Source organism: Lithobates pipiens, unplaced genomic scaffold, assembly GCF_037356315.1.
Source record: "Lithobates pipiens isolate NorthernLeopardFrog02 unplaced genomic scaffold, aLitPip1_a1.2 Scaffold_5, whole genome shotgun sequence".
In the NCBI taxonomy this organism is placed as follows: Eukaryota; Metazoa; Chordata; class Amphibia; order Anura; family Ranidae; genus Lithobates; species Lithobates pipiens.
In genome coordinates, this window is record NW_027507873.1 from 698,396 (window position 1) to 714,356 (window position 15,961).

Consider the following 15,961-nt stretch of genomic DNA (forward strand, 5'->3'; position numbering starts at 1 on the left):
CTTGTTGTGACACTTATTTAGGGAAGCCTATCCCACACCCACCTAACAACTGTCCCCGAGCCACCCCCATCAAATCATTCCCCGCATCTATTACCTTTTGTACCCCCACCCCTCCCTTTAAAATGTAAGCTCTGCGACCCGGGCCCTCATGTCCCTTCTGTATTGAACTGTACTGTATTTGTGCTGTCCCCCCTATACATTGTAAAGCACTGCGTACATTGTTGGTGCTGTATAAATCATGTATAATAATAATAATATATCAAGTGTAGTGACTGGAGTATGTATCATACAGAGTGCAGGTTCAGGAGTATGTAATGTGCTGAGTGCAGGGGTAAGGGGTAACTGCTGGGAGCCAAGTCGCTCAATATTACTTCATCTGCTACTAAAAGCAAAAAATAGATTAAAAAAAAGACCCCTCTTCAGCCTAGGCCCTCCAGATGCACTAGTGGGGCCCAGAGAACTGTACTATACTGCTGGGAGCCATGGCCCATGGTAATAAGCTGACAGCGCCCCTTGGAAATAAAAATGTTTTTCTCTGCCCATGGGCCAGGCCAACCCGCCCAGTTCAAATGGGGCAATTCGCTCTCTTTGCTGTGTACAGGTGCCTCACCATCCCTTGATACTTGCTCATGTAGCGGATGACATTTGGGACCAAATGTCACACGCTGGTAAATTTAGTTTTTGGCCTCAGAACAGTAAAGGTTCTGAGGCTTAATTGTGTAGGTTGGGCCTTAACACCAGTCTGGCCAGGCTGTGTTTGGATGTTCTGTCTGGTCATGTGGACGGTGAGGTGTACATGACAGGCTAGAACTAAGTCTGGTTGGATGTTTAGGTATCGGCCCTCTCGGAGCCAATCAGTGGGAGTGCCGGGGCTTGCTGAGGAGTCTGGGAAGGGGTACTTAAGCGAGTGTGGGTGACGTGTTGGGGGTTCCGGAGTTGTTGGAGAGACCCGTGTGGTCTGCTCTGGTTCCAGGACTGGGGTAGCCCTGTGAGGGGCCCCGTTTATGAGGTGTTCGACACCCCGCAACATGTTCCTGTCAGTGGCCCCTGATAGACCCGCCTGGGCCGAGGCGCAGTAACTGAGGGAGGATTCAAGGTGTCCGGGTGTGCTCTCGGCTTGGAGGGACACCACAGCTCGTGGAAGTGACTGGGGGAGGACTCTTCGGAGGAGGGCCGGCAAGTGGCATCCTGAGAAGTGCCTGGTTACTGAGTTGGGAAGGACGAATTCACACTTTTCCAGTACCATAAAGGAGACAGGAAACATTCCAGGTACGGAGGAAAAGAGTTCCCGGTTGCCCTTAGTTATTTGTTCAAGTTTTGAGTCAACGTGCTGACTGCCATGATCTCTGGCTAGAGATCTGTTCAGCCTTGAAGTACCCAGCTGCGAGTGGCTACTCTGGGTGGAAATAGAGACTTTGCTAGACCTGCAGTTCAAGGTGCCTGAGTTCTTCACCCGTGCCCTCTGTTCCCTAAGAGACTGTGTTCATTGGAAGTTCTACTGCAAAATAAAACCTTTTTGAAAGGACTTTATCGGTGTCAGTGTACAAGTCGTTGGGTATCAACTCTGGGAACCCCTAGAAGTGGAAGAGCAGGCCGAGAGAAGGTAACCGGTAAGCCCATTAAGTCAAGGCCGCCCTGCAACGGGTTATGGCCGCTACACTTAGGATGCCACATTTTGAAGGAGACACCACATTAAAGTGTCCCGTTTCACCTGTACAGCTAGCTAGACCCATCTCCCAGTGACAGAGCGGGTTTCGCCGGGAATCCGCTGTACCCGATGCGCACATATAATTAACTCATCCGTAGCATATGGCTAGGTCCCTAGGGTCTTCACCACGCGAGTCCGGTATCGGTAGTTGGGGCACTAACCACTTCCTTCACTATGCATGAGACCCATCACCCCTGCCGGTACCCCTCTCCCGATGTCTGACTGTTATTATTCTCTTGTGCTTGTTGCCCCTAGCAATATCATTCCACCTCTTCAGTCCGCATGTGTGCATTACAGCCCTGATCTTCTATACGCCATTACCACCATGCACCCCTTTAAGGAACTTTAGACCAGGCATGACGTTTCAAAAGCTTTACTGGAAAAGTGCAGCGTGATCAGAAACTCAAGATAACGGTTCAACATCCCTAGTCCCTAACTTCAGGCTTGTGTCTGTCGCCGGTATAATTGCTTAGGAAAGGGTCCATTGCCGGTGTCTTCAAGAGGACTGCTATTCCTAGCAATCCACCTACACGTGGAAGGCTCCAGGACACAGTGTTGGAGCAGCTTTGTTGGAATCAGGACAGAAGCTCTCTCCCACACCTTACTGGCTGTTTGAGTCTTTGCTTTCCATGCAGGAGGCTGTGTGTTTTTTGAGACTACAGGTCTCAGCAGCCTCCAGTATGTTGGCAGGCTCCTCACAGCAGGCATGTCCAGTGAGGACAGATAGCAGGGGAGATATCTAAAACCCAGCAGAGCCCCTTGGTCATGTATCTGGTTGGGGTCAGAAGTTCTGAGGGGGCTTCCCTTGTGGCACCCCTGGAAGTGGTGACAGGGAGTGCTATTTCCAAAGAAGCAGGGGTTGCCAGCTGCGATAGGCTGAGTGATGAAATGGCCGGTGGGACGAGAAGGATGCACTGCTGGGCAAGGGTCTCTCAGATGTACCAGATGAGACTTGGCAAAAGGGAGAGCCAAGAGCAGGGTCAGGAGCCAGGCCAGTAGTCATACACGGAATATCAGCCAGGGTTAAGGCAGCAAGCAAGGTCAAGAATAAGCCGGGGTCATACACTGGTAATCTGGCAGCAGCAGAGTCCAAAAGAGCAAGCCAGAGGCCATACACAGGTTCAGCAGACATGAGCAAAGTCAATGGCACAAGCTGAGAGTCAAAGCCAGGAATGAAGACAAGACAGGTCAAAGGCAAGCCGGGTCGGTAACAGGAAATCCAATAATAACAGAAACAGGAACTCAGGAACAGACGGGGGAGATGAAAATCATCCAGCATCTAATGGCTCATGCTGCTGGCTTTAAATAGGCCATTGGCACCAGAATCTGTCACGCATTCCGTGTCTGCGTATGCGTATCCGGGCGTGCATGTGCATTTGCATTGGCAAATTTATATATTCCAATCTGCAATTCTGCTGGCCATTAGCAGATGTACCAGTTCTTCTGCTAACCGTTCTCTGACACCCTTCGGGCTGATGGTGTGCTGGAGAATCAGACTACATTGCAGCTGTCAGCCTCTCTTCTCCCATATGGCTGGACTCTGTCCAGGCAAAGCTCCTTCCTAATTTATATGCACAGGAATGGGGCATCTAATGGCTCATGCTGCTGGCTTTAAATAAGCCATTGGGCACCAGAATCTGTCACGCATTGCGTGTCCGTGCGTGCGTGTCCGTGCGTGCATGTGCATTTGCGTTGGCAAATTTATATGTGCCAATCTGCAATTCTGCTGGCCATTAGCAGATGTGCCAGTTCTTCTGACACCCTTCGGGCTGATGGTGTGCTGGAGAATCTGATTACATTGCAGCTGTCAACCTCTCTTCTCCCATATGGCTGGGCTCGGTCCAGGCAAAGCTCCTTCCTAATTTATATGCACAGGAAGGGGGCCGAGCCCAGTAGAAGTGCGACAAGAAAAACCCTTTAAATAAGTTAAACCTTTTCCCTCCCTGCCGGGCAGCAGCTGACTAGTTGTTTATGCATAAATAGCAACACAGTGCAGACAGGGCTAAAATACCCACAGGCACTCTGCTTACAGGCCCCTCTACTTTTCTAATAAGGTCAGAGCCCAGTGCAGGAGGGCCAGGAATCCCCCTCTATCAGCGATCCCACATATTTAGATGCATAGTCTCGCTGGGATCAACCCATAAGGTGGGCGTGATTTGGTGGTGCCCACATTTAAAGGGGGTGAATAAAATGTATTCCATATCTGGGAATCTGGGACAATATGGTTGGTAGTGTGGAGTATGGAGTATGGAGAAGTATGGACCACTGTGACCAGTTCCTATGGAATATCTTGTTGTTGTTCAGTCGCTTATGCCGCGTACACACGACCGGACTTTTCAACATCAAAGGTCCGACGGAACGATTCCGGCAGACCATTTGATCGTGTGTGGGCTGCAGCGGACTTTTGATTTGCAAAAGTCTGACAGACTTTAGAAATGGAACATGTTTCAAATTTTTCCACCGGAACTCCGCCGGACCCAGTTCCTACCGAGAAATCCGCTCGTGTGTATGCTAGTCCGACGGACAAAAACCGACGCGAGGGCAGCTATTGGCTACTGGCTATGAACTTCCTTATTCTAGTCCGGTCATACGTCATCACGTTCGAATCCGTCAGACTTTGGTGTGATTGTGTGTGGCCAAGTCCGTTCATTCGGAAAGTCCGTCAGAACTCTGTCAGAACTCCGTCAGAACTCCGTCGAAAGTCTGTCGGACCTAGTCCCTTGAAAAGTCCGGTCGTGTGTACGCGGCATTAGTCATGTCCGACTCTTTGTGACCATGGACCCAAGCGCACCAGGCTTTTCTGTCCTCCACTGCCTCCCGGAGCTTGCTTATTTTCATGTTCATTGTTTCGATGATGATATCTATCCATCTAGTTTTCTGTCATCCTCTTCTCTTTTTTCCTTCCATGTTTCCCAGAATCAGGGTCTTTTCCAGTGAGTCCTCTCTTCACATTGGGTGGCCAAAGAATGTGAGTTTCAGCTTCAGGATATGTCCTTCCGGTGAATATTCAGGGTTGATTTCCTTCAGGATTGACTGGTTTGATCTTCTTGCCACCCAAGAGTCTTCTCCAACACCTTAGTTCAAAAGCATCAATTCTCCGGCGTTCAGCCTTCCTTATGGTCCAACTTTCACAGCCATAGGTTACTACTGGGAATACCATCGCTTTGACTATGCGGCACTTTGTCGGTAGGGCGATGTCTCATAGTAGTGTCCTTTTGTTCTAAGTAAAAATACTCCAAACTAGTTGTGTTCTGGTTCTTTAGGAAAGACATAACTAACAGGAAGTATTTTAGCAGGATTTCAGGCACCTGCCTCTCATTCACTCAAGGTCGCCCAAGTATACAATGTAACCTTTTTTTTTACTTTTAATTGGTATCCTTCCTGTTTTAGCAATTTTGTCAGATCTTCTTTTCTCTATCATATTTTGTACAACACTGATGTTTTTTTCATTTGATATTTTCTTGCCTTGAGCAACAAGATGTAACATCTGGAGGAACATAAGATTCATAAACAGAGAAGTTTTTTTTTTTTTTTTCCTTATCGCTATCATGATTTAATTTAGTGGATGGTGTTAATTTTTTTTCATAGGCTACTTCTTTGCCACAGGCGACCATTAGGAATTCTCTTTCTGCTACGCCACCGCATCTGCCAGGCACATCTGGGATGGGGTTCTATTTATCTTCTGCTTCACTTGTAACTATTGTAAATGTATAATAAATGGCATCCCACTGCCGCAAAGAAGAACAGAAGAGCAGAACTTTAGGGGGGAATTTTATGTTATATATTTGGGTTGACTTGTTTGAGTTAAATGGAGAATTCACCTAAAAATATACGGAATTACTAAGAAGAGAAACACAAAGGGTAGCAACAGCCAAAAAGCTAAACAGACAGCTAATACAGATATAAAAGAGTATTATCTGTTAAAATATGTGTACAATAAAGTGATAAACCTCTGAAATAAAAAATGAACAAGGCATATCCTTCTATAGTATGTACCTTAAAGCGATATTAACCAGTTGCCGCCCGCCCACCGTCAAATGACGGCGGGGTAGTGCGGCTCTCGTGCTGGGACACCGTCATATGATGGCATCCCAGAATGGCCGCTCTCGCGCATCTGAGGCAATGCGGCTCTCGTTCTGGGATGCAGTCGTATGATGGCAGCTCTCGTTCTGGGACACCGTCATATGACGGCGGCTTTCATTCTGGGATGCCGTCATATGACGGCAGCTCTCATTCTGGGATGCTGTCATATGATGGCAGCTCTCATTCTGGGACACCGTCATATGACGGCGGCTCTCATTCTGGGATGCCGTCCTATGGCGGCGGCTCCCATTCTGGGATGCCGTCATATGACGGCAGCTCTCATTCTGGGATGCCGTCATATGATGGCGGCTCTCGTTCTGGGACGCCATCATATGATGGCGGCTCTCGTTCTGGGATGCCGTCCTATGACGACGGCTCTCGTTCTGGGACGCCTTCATATGACAGCAGCTCTCGTTCTGGGATGCTGTCATATGATGGCGGCTCTCGTTCTGGGACGCCGTCATATGATGGTGGCTCTCGTTCTGGGATGCCATCCTATGACGACGGCTCTCGTTCTGGGACACCGTCATATGACGGCAGCTCTCGTTCTGGGATGCTGTCATATGATGGCGGCTCTCGTTCTGGGACACCGTCATATGACGGTGGCTCTCGTTCTGGGATGCCATCCTATGACGACGGCTCTCGTTCTGGGACACCGTCATATGACAGCAACTCTCGTTCTGGAACGCCGTCATATGACGGCGTCTCTCGTTCTGGGACACCGTCCCATGAGGGCGGCTCCCGTTCTGGGACCTTAAAGCGATATTAACCAATTGCCGCCCGTTTTGGGACACCGTCCTATGACGGCGGCTCCCGTTCTGGGACCTTAAAGCGATATTAACCAGTTGCCGCCCGCCTACCGTCAAATGACGGCGGGGTAGTGCGGCTCTCATTCTGGGACGCAGTCATATGATGGCAGCTCTCGTTCTGGGACACTGTCGTATGATGGTGGCTCTCGTTCTGGGATGCCGTCCTATGACGGCGGCTTCCGTTTTGGGACGCCGTTATATGATGGCAGCTCTCGTTCTGGGACTCTGTCATATGATGGCGGCTCTCGTTCTGGGACACCATTATATGACAGTGGCTCTCGTTCTGGGATGCTGTCATATGATGGCGGCTCCCGTTCTGGGATGCCGTCATATGATGGCGATTCTCGTTCTCGGACGCCGTCATATGATGGCATCCCAGAATGGCCGCTCTCGCACACCACAGGGGGGCGCGCAGCGTGGCCTTCGCAGCAGCGCTGGGTCCTAGCAACACGTGTTCACCAGGTCCTAGCAACACGTGTCCACGGCTCTTTAACCATGTGATCGACTGTGTCCAATCACTGATAGAGTGTGTGGCGAGGAGAGATGATCAGCGGCATCTCCACGCAAGGGGAAATCTTGGCATGTAATCAGGGCACTGATCATCAGTACCCTGATTACAATATAGCGCCAACAGTGTCACCAATCAGTACCCACCATTGCCCACCAGTGCCAGCAATCAGTGCCCACCACTGACCACAAGTGCCACCAATCAGTGCCCATTAGCGATGCCAGTCAGTGCTGGCTATCAGTGCTGCCCATCAATGCCAACTACTGCTGCCCGTGGTGAATGGAAAAGAATCTATGGCCTCTCTAACAGACCTTCCAAGTAATTGGTGAGCGTTGTCTGAAAGAGAGACCCCTACTTGAAGAGAAGAAAAAGGCCTGAAGGCCACAAATCCTCTCCATGACTTTCAGGCATGCCACAAAAACCCTGCAGTTACGTGAAAGAAAAGACAACCCCCCCCAAAAAAAACAAACACTGTAGAATAAGTGCCCATGATATATAGTGCAAAAATAAATAAAAAGTGTCATGTGCAGTACACAAGGTATTTCTTCTGTCCAGTCTAGAAATTGCATTAAGCTAGCCAAATGGCCCACCCAAGAAGCATGTGCAAGAACAGCAAAAGAGACATGATCTAGTGATGGTGAAACTCAGTTGGGCCCCAAAACCACACTGTTTTTCTGGCACCCCTAAAATGTTGCCCCTCCCCCAACACCACCACCACCAGGGGACACATCACAATGAGCTTGGGTTCTTATAGCTACATTAAAACTCATGAGGTGAGATTTCCTCACAGTAGTTTGAGCCCCTACACCTCAACAAGACTCAAATGTTCCTCTTTTTACCGTATGGAGAAATCCATCAAGGGATTGTGACGCCGCCACTTGACTTTGTAGTAGCTACAGCAGACAGGTGGAGTTAGGAATTCTGGTGAGGACATCACTTAATTGCAAATGCCAACAGGTAATAGAGTCCGACATGGGATTTATCTAGTGACGGTGAAACTCAGTTGGGCCCCAAACCCACAGTATTTTTCTGGCACCCTTAAAATGTTGCCCCCCCCAACACCACCACCAGGAGACACATCAAAATGAGCTTGGGTTCTTATATCTACATTAAAACTCATGAGGTGATACTTCCTCACAGTAGTTTGAGCCCCTACACCTCAACAAGACTCAAATGTTCCTCTTTTTACCGTATGGAGAAACCCATCAAGGGATTGTGACACCATCACTTGACTTTGTAGTAGCTACAGCAGACAGGTGGAGTTAGGAATTCTGGTGAGGACATCTCTTAATTGCAAATGCCGACAGGTAATAGAGTCCGACACGGGATTTATCTAGTGACGGTGAAACTAAGCTGGGCCCCAAACCGACACTGTTTTCTGGCACCCCTAAAATGTTTACCCCCCCCAACACCACCACCACTACCACCAGGGGACACATCACAATGATCTTGGGTTCTTATAGCTACATTAAAACTCATGAGGTGAGATTTCCTCACAGTAGTTTGAGCCCCTACACCTCAACAAGACTCAAATGTTCCTCTTTTTACCGTATGGAGAAACCCATCAAGGGATTGTGATGCCATCACTTGACTTTGTAGTAGCTACAGCAGACAGGTGGAGTTAGGAATTCTGGTGAGGACATCTCTTAATTGCAAATGCCGACAGGTAATAGAGTCCGACACGGGATTTATCTAGTGACGGTGAAGCTCAGTTGGGCCCCAAACCCCCACTGTTTTTCTGACACCCCTAAAATGTTTACCCCCCCCAACACCACCACCACCACCATGGGACACATCACAATGAGCTTGGGTTCTTATATCTACATTAAAACTCATAGGGTGAGACTTCCTCACAGTATTTTGAGCCCCTACACCTCAACAAGACTCAAGTGTTCCTCTTTTTACCATATGGAGAAACCCATCAAGGGATTGTGACGCCGTCACTTGACTTTGTAGTAGCTACAGCAGACAGGTGGAGTTAGGAATTCTGGTGAGGACATCTCTTAATTGCAAATGCCGACAGGTAATAGAGTCCGACATGGGATTTTTCTAGTGACGGTGAAACTCAGTTGGGCACCAAACCCACACTGTTTTTCTGGCACCCTTAAAATGTTGCCCACCCCAACACCACCACTAGGGGACACATCACAATGAGCTTAGGTTCTTATATCTACATTAAAACTCATGAGGTGAGATTTCCTCACAGTAGTTTGAGCCCCTACACCTCAACAAGACTCAAATGTTCCTCTTTTTTACCGTATGGAGAAACCCATCAAGGGATTGTGACGCCATCACTTGACTTTGTAGTAGCTACAGCAGACAGGTGGAGTTAGGAATTCTGGTGAGGACATCTCTTAATTGCAAATGCCGACAGGTAATAGAATCCGGCATGGGATTTAACTTACCAGCAACCATATTCCACTGAAGTACACCATTTTATATAGCTGACCTATCTAGCTTAATGTTGTCTTGAGGACACATTGGTGCAAGCCATGATACGAGCATTCCTGACTTGGAAAATAGATATTTTATTTATATATATTTCATACTTTTTTTTTTTTTTTTGGACTAGAAAACAGCATCGAAAAAATAATGTCCCCTGAGGACACTAAGTAATCTATGTTCACTTTTGAGTTCATCATCAGTGAAACCTGGGTTATAGAAAAAAAAAAAAAAGAAAAAATTCAGTCAACATGCGGCGTACGGCCAGGCTGGTCCCCAGGTACCCTCAGGAACTGAGGCAATCAACGAAACGTATTGAAAAAAATATATATATTGACATCTTCCACAATTATAGGCCTGACACAGACATCCTCGCTAAGAAATGCATGGAGCTGACAAAATTATTTTGGCAGGAGATAAGCGAATGGCCACCAGCAAGACGGAATTCAGACTTATTTTATTTTATTTTTTATTTTTTTTAGTATACCGTCTTACATGAAAGTTAATGATTCAGATACCTGCCTTCTTTTTATGTTAAAAAAAATGTAAAAAAATAAAAAATAAAATAAAAACCTTATAAACAATCTTCAAACAACTTTCTTTTTATTTACAGCTGCTCTCTGTGTAAGAATCTACGACGTGGCTGAAATATTTATATGAGGGTTGTGTTACCTTCAGTCTTAAGATGAAGTCAGTCCTGCCAGACAGCACAGCGAAGTCTCAGATGTCCCCACAGACTACACCGCAACTAAGCAGCACGACCATGCGTGGCACCTACTGCCCACCCCCACACCCTCCCATCCGTTCGTAGACAAGAAAAAAGCAAGATCTAGCTAAGTAATGTGCTCTCCCCTCTCCTGCTTCTTCCTGTGTTAGACTGACAGCATTATTTAACCTCCTCAATACCGTGAACTTTTACCCCGCTTCCTGCCCAGGCCATTTTTCAGCTTTCAGCGCTATCACTATGGGAAAGGGAAGGGAAGAAAGAGAGGGGGGGGGGGGGGTAAAAGGAAAAGAAGGAAAGTAAGAAGCAAGGGAACAGGGAACAGGAAGTGAGGAATAGGGAACAGGAAGTGAGGAAGTAGAGGAAGGAAGGAAGGAAGGAAGGAAGGAAGGAAGGAAGGAAAGAAGGAAGGAAGGAAGGAAGGAAGGAAAATAGGTATATAGAAGAAGGAAGGGAGAGCGGAAGAAACAAATGAAGGGAAAGGGAAGGGAGATAGTAGAGGAAGGAGGATAGAAAGGAAAGAAGGAAGGAAAAAGGAAGGATGTGTGAATTGAAGACAGGAAGGAATTAGGAAAGGGATCAATAAAAGGCCAAAGAAGGGAAAAGTAGGAGAGAAGAAAGGACCAAGGCAAAAAAAAAAAAAAGAAGACCAAGAGGGAGAAGGGAACTTTGGCAAGGGAAAGGAAGGAATGATAAAAGAAGACAGAGAGGGAAGGGAAAAAGAAAAGAAGGTAGGTTAGAAGCAAGGGAAGGGGAAAATAAAAGGGAAGGGAAGAAGTACCGGGAGGAAGGAAGGAAGAAAGGAACGAAGGAAGGAAAATAGGGAAGTAGAGGAAGGAATGGAGAAAGGAAGGAGTGAACGGAGGGGAAGGGAAGAAAAAGGAAAAGAGGGGAGATAGTAGAGGAATGAGGGGAGAAAGGAAAGAAGGAAGGGAAAAAGAAGGAAGAGTGAATTGAAGATAGGAAGGAATTTAGGAAGGGATCAATAAATGGCCAAATAAGGAATAAGTAGGAAAGAAGAAAGGAAGGAAGGAAGGAAAATAGGTATATAGAGGAAGGAAGGGAGAAAGGAAGAAGCGGATGAAGGGAAAGGGAAGGAAAAGGAAAGAGAGATATTAGAGGAAGGAGGAGAGAAAGGAAAGAAGGAAGGGAAAAGGGATGGAAAGGTGAATTGGAGACAGGAAGGAATTAAGAAAGGGATCAATAAATGACATAAGAAGGGAAAAGTAGGAGGGAAGGAAGAAATAAGGCGAAAAAAAGAAGACCAAGAGGAAGGGGGGGGGGGGGGGAGAAGGGAAAAAGAAAAGAAGGGAGGTGAGAAGCAAGAGAAGGGGAGGAGAAAAGGGGAAGGAAGGAGGAAGGAAAAAAATAGGAAGGTAGAGGAAGGAATGGAGAAAGAAATGAGTGAATGAAAGAGAAGGGAAGGAAAAGGAGATGGAGATAGTAGAGGAAGGAAGGGAGAAAGGAAAGCAGGAAAGGAAAAGGAAGGAAGAGTGAATTGAAGACAGGAAGTGAATTAAGGAAGGGATCAATAAATGGCCAAATAAAGAAAAAAGTAGGCGGGAAGGAAGGAAGAAAAAGAAAGACTGAGAGGATGGACTAAAGAGTAAAGGAAAGGAAGAAAGAAAAGTAAAGGGAAAGGAAGTTGAAGACAGGAAAGAATTAAAGAAGGGATCAATAAATGACCAAGGAAGAGAAAGGTAGGAGAAGGCTTTCCTAAGGAGGAATGGAAGAAAGGGGGGAAAGGAAGACAAAAGAGGTAGTGAGAGGAAGGAAGGTACCCATTCTAGTAAACGTCAGGTAGATATGCACCAGTCGGTATACTTCATGCACCAGATTTTACACTGTCTGATCTCCTCCCGTACAATCCATCCTGTTGGTCTATGTTGAAGTCAGTTAAGATGACTTAATAGAGGAGAGAACAGAAATATAGTTTGTGAAGGTGTCAGGTTCATATATGATCAGTTCTCCTATTACAAGAAAAGGAAAATACTGTGCTTGTATTTAGGGACTGCAGCCAATCATCAGACTGAACTGACATGATAGTGTTGTCTCACTGCCCTCACCTCATTCCCTTAGTCTATATATAAACCAACAAACTGTCAAAAAGCTGTTTTTGTTCCGGTGTCATGGTAAGGTTTCACTTATGGGGGCTTCATATAGATGTATTTATCATTCCTTTCATTCTTTAGAAAGGTAACAGCATGGGGAAAGCACGGGGCCAAAACCTCATTGCGTCAGAGCGCGTCTTGTGTGCATGCCATCGCTCGGGGAGGCCGTCATGAAAAGAAGAGATGAGCCAACATTTCCTAATCTGAACATACAAGATTAATAAAAGGGTCGACAGGAGGGAGAGGGCTGTAAAGTTGAAAGGTAAGAAGTACTGACGGCTCGCGTTTGAAGCCGGGACTGTGAACAGCATAAAATAATGGAAAACCGGAGCCGAAAAAAAAAAAGGAAACCTAGGAGGCATTTCAGCTCGCCGGTTATTAAATGGGAAGTGTGCGCTGGCCGTGTCTGGGGTTTGGACGGGGTACAAAACATTTCTGTTTGGTGAATACTTAACAAGAGATCAGAGAGGGTCTATACATAGAATCCACTAGGTATAAATAATACGCATCAATTCACAAAGCCACATACAAGTAACTTGTATTCATTATTTTATGTTGTGATGATTATTACATTGAAATTGTGTTATTCCCGACGTCCCTCATCAGCACTCCTCTCTTATATGGCCCAATGGGAAAGGGACCTCCAGGCTCCCATAGACCTGGAAGACTGGTGTAAGGCCTGGAAAATGGTAGCCAAATGCTCATTTAATACAAACACCCAAGAAGCGGCATATAAGGTCCTATTCCGATGGTACTGGGTCCTGGCTCGCACAGCTCAGGCCTTCCCAGGAGGTACTGATAGATGCTTTCGCAACTGTGGACAGCGTGGTGATGTCATACACACCTGGTGGTCCTGTCCAAGACTGGTGGGGTTTTGGTCTAGGGTTTTTGGCCTACTGCAGACACTTTTCCATTTAACAGTCCAAAGCAGTGATTCTCAACCAGGGTCCTGTGGAACCCTAGGGTTCCTCCAGAGGTTGTAGGGGTTCCTTCATCATTGGGCAATTTATGCCTCTCATAAAAGTTCCCACTGACACCATTGATCTTTTTAGCTATTTGTAAGGAGGTAATTCTTCCCAATGACCACAAGTGTAAGGACCATTCTTCCCACCGACCATCACACTAATGTATCATGAGTTGTAGAGTTCTCATTTTTAGCAGGGGGTTCCCCGAGACCGGAGAACTATTTTGAGGGTTCCTCTGTGTTGAAAAGGTTGAGAAAGGCTGGTCCAAAGGGATACTAGGCTAGCCCTATTACATAGTCCAGTACCTGGTTTGTTTGCTCCTCAGCAGAAGCTGGCCACTTACCTCTTTATAGCAGGTAAATGAACTATAGCCCAAGCCTAAAAGACCCAACAAGTAGATTTCCAAGGGTTGAGGACCCGTATGACCTCTATGTTACTTCAGGAACGAATGTCCAGTATTGTGAATGATTCACATGCCAAATTTCGCAAAATCTGGGAACCATGGATCTCTTATGAGTTTCCCACACTTTAAGCATCCTGTTTGGGCCTTGTCTGAGGCCCTTCTGTGAGGCGCCTCGTCCAAGATCTCACATTCCCTTTCCCCCTCTCGTATCTATGACCCCCTTCTCTCTGCCTTCTTGCTCCTCTCACTTTTTTTTTCTGGTTTCTCACTATTCTGACTCCTACTGTTGCCTCCTATGGAGGGGGGTTGCTGGAGAAGAGCCTACCCTCCGGCGACGAATTTGGGGATAGGGCACTTTATGCAGTAGTCATTTTTTGATACCATCCCCTATTCTCACTATGTTATAGGATAATTGTGAACTATATTGATCATTGGTCATTTTTACATGTCTAGCCCCTGTGTGGACGATCAACAAGCTTGTTATATTTCTCTTGTTTACCCAAAAAAACTCAATAAACATATTGAAACAGAAATTGTGTCATTCCCAAAAATAATCATTTTGCGTAGAATCATCTACTTTCTCCAATGGAATGATTATTTTCAAAGAAAACACTAGAGGGCAGCACTGGGAGTGTCTTCTCATGAGATTTGGGCTACTTAGCATTCCCCAGGTCCCAAGGTCATTAATGATGTCACTATCCTGCCAATGAGATCCCGGGTAATGCTGAGTAACCCAAATCTTGTGCGGTCATTGATAATGCTGAGTCTATTATTGATAAGGCTGAGGCTATTATTGATAAGGCTGAGTCTATTAAAGCAATCCCAAACTTATGGATCTCACTATCCTGCCAATGAGATTCTTGAGAATGCAGAGTAATCCAAATTGTGTAAGAAGACGCCAAAGCACAGCACTGGGAGTGTCTTCCCATGAGAGTTGGACTACTTACTGTAGCATTCCCCAGGTCCCAAGGTGATCCAATTAATGACGTCACCATGCTGCCAATGAGATCCCAGGCAATGCTGAGTAGCCCAAATCTTGTGCAGTCATTGATAATGCTGAGTCTATTATTGATAAGGCTGAGTCTATTATTGATAATGCTGAGTCTATTATTGATAAGGCTGAGTCTATTATTGATAATGCTGAGTCTATTATTGATTAGGCTGATTCTATTAAAGCAATCCCAAACTTGGATATGGAAATACAGTATATGGAAATGTCCTGCCAATGAGATTTTTGAGAATGCTGAGAGTAGTCCAATTTGTGTAAGAAGATGCCGAAGCACAGCACTGGGAGTGTCTTCCCATGAGATTGGGTCTACACAACATTCCCCGGGATCTCACCAGAAGGGTGGGAGATCTACTATTGCTTTGAGAGATCTATTGTTGATGGAGGGGTTCATTCTTGCTGGCTGCTGGGGGATCTGTTGTCAATGGGGAAATCTATTGTTTGGGGGTGTGCCTATTGTTGCTGGTGGGAGATATATTATTCCTGGGGGGGGGTCAGTTGTTGCTGGTAAGGAACTACTGTTGAATGAGAGTTCTATTGTTGCTGACTGCAGGGAGATATGTTGTTGCTGGTGTGGACCTATTGTTACTAGGGGGTATTTTGTCACGGGGAGGGTCTATTGTTGCTTGGGTTGGTCTACTGTTGCTTTTAATTTACGCTGTAACCAGTCTATGCATTTATTGAGTCGCCCTCAATGTGTGCAGTCATTGATAATGCTGTGCCTATTATTGATAAGGCTGAGTCTATTAGAGCAATCCCAAACTTGGAAATGGATCTCACCATCCTGCCAATGAGATTCTGGAGAATGCTGAGTAGTCCGAATCTTGTAAGAAGACGCCAAAGCACAGAATTGCGAGTATCTTCCCATGAGATTTGGGCTACTCAATATTCCCATTTAATTCACCAGAAGGCTGGGATATCTATTGTTGCTGGGAGGGATCTACTGCTGGGAGGAGTCTATTCTTGCTGGCTGCTGGGGGTGTCTATTGTCAATGGAAAAATCTATTGTCGCTGATAGGAGATCTTTTGTTGCTTGGGGTAAGCAGTTGTTGCTGGGAGAGATCTACTGTTGACGATGGGGTCTATTGTTGCTGACTACTGGGAGATATATTGCTTCTGGTGTGGATCTATTGTTACTGTGGGGGGGGGGGGGGTTGTTGTGAGGAGGGTCTACTGTTGGTTGGGAGGGAACTGTCTCATTG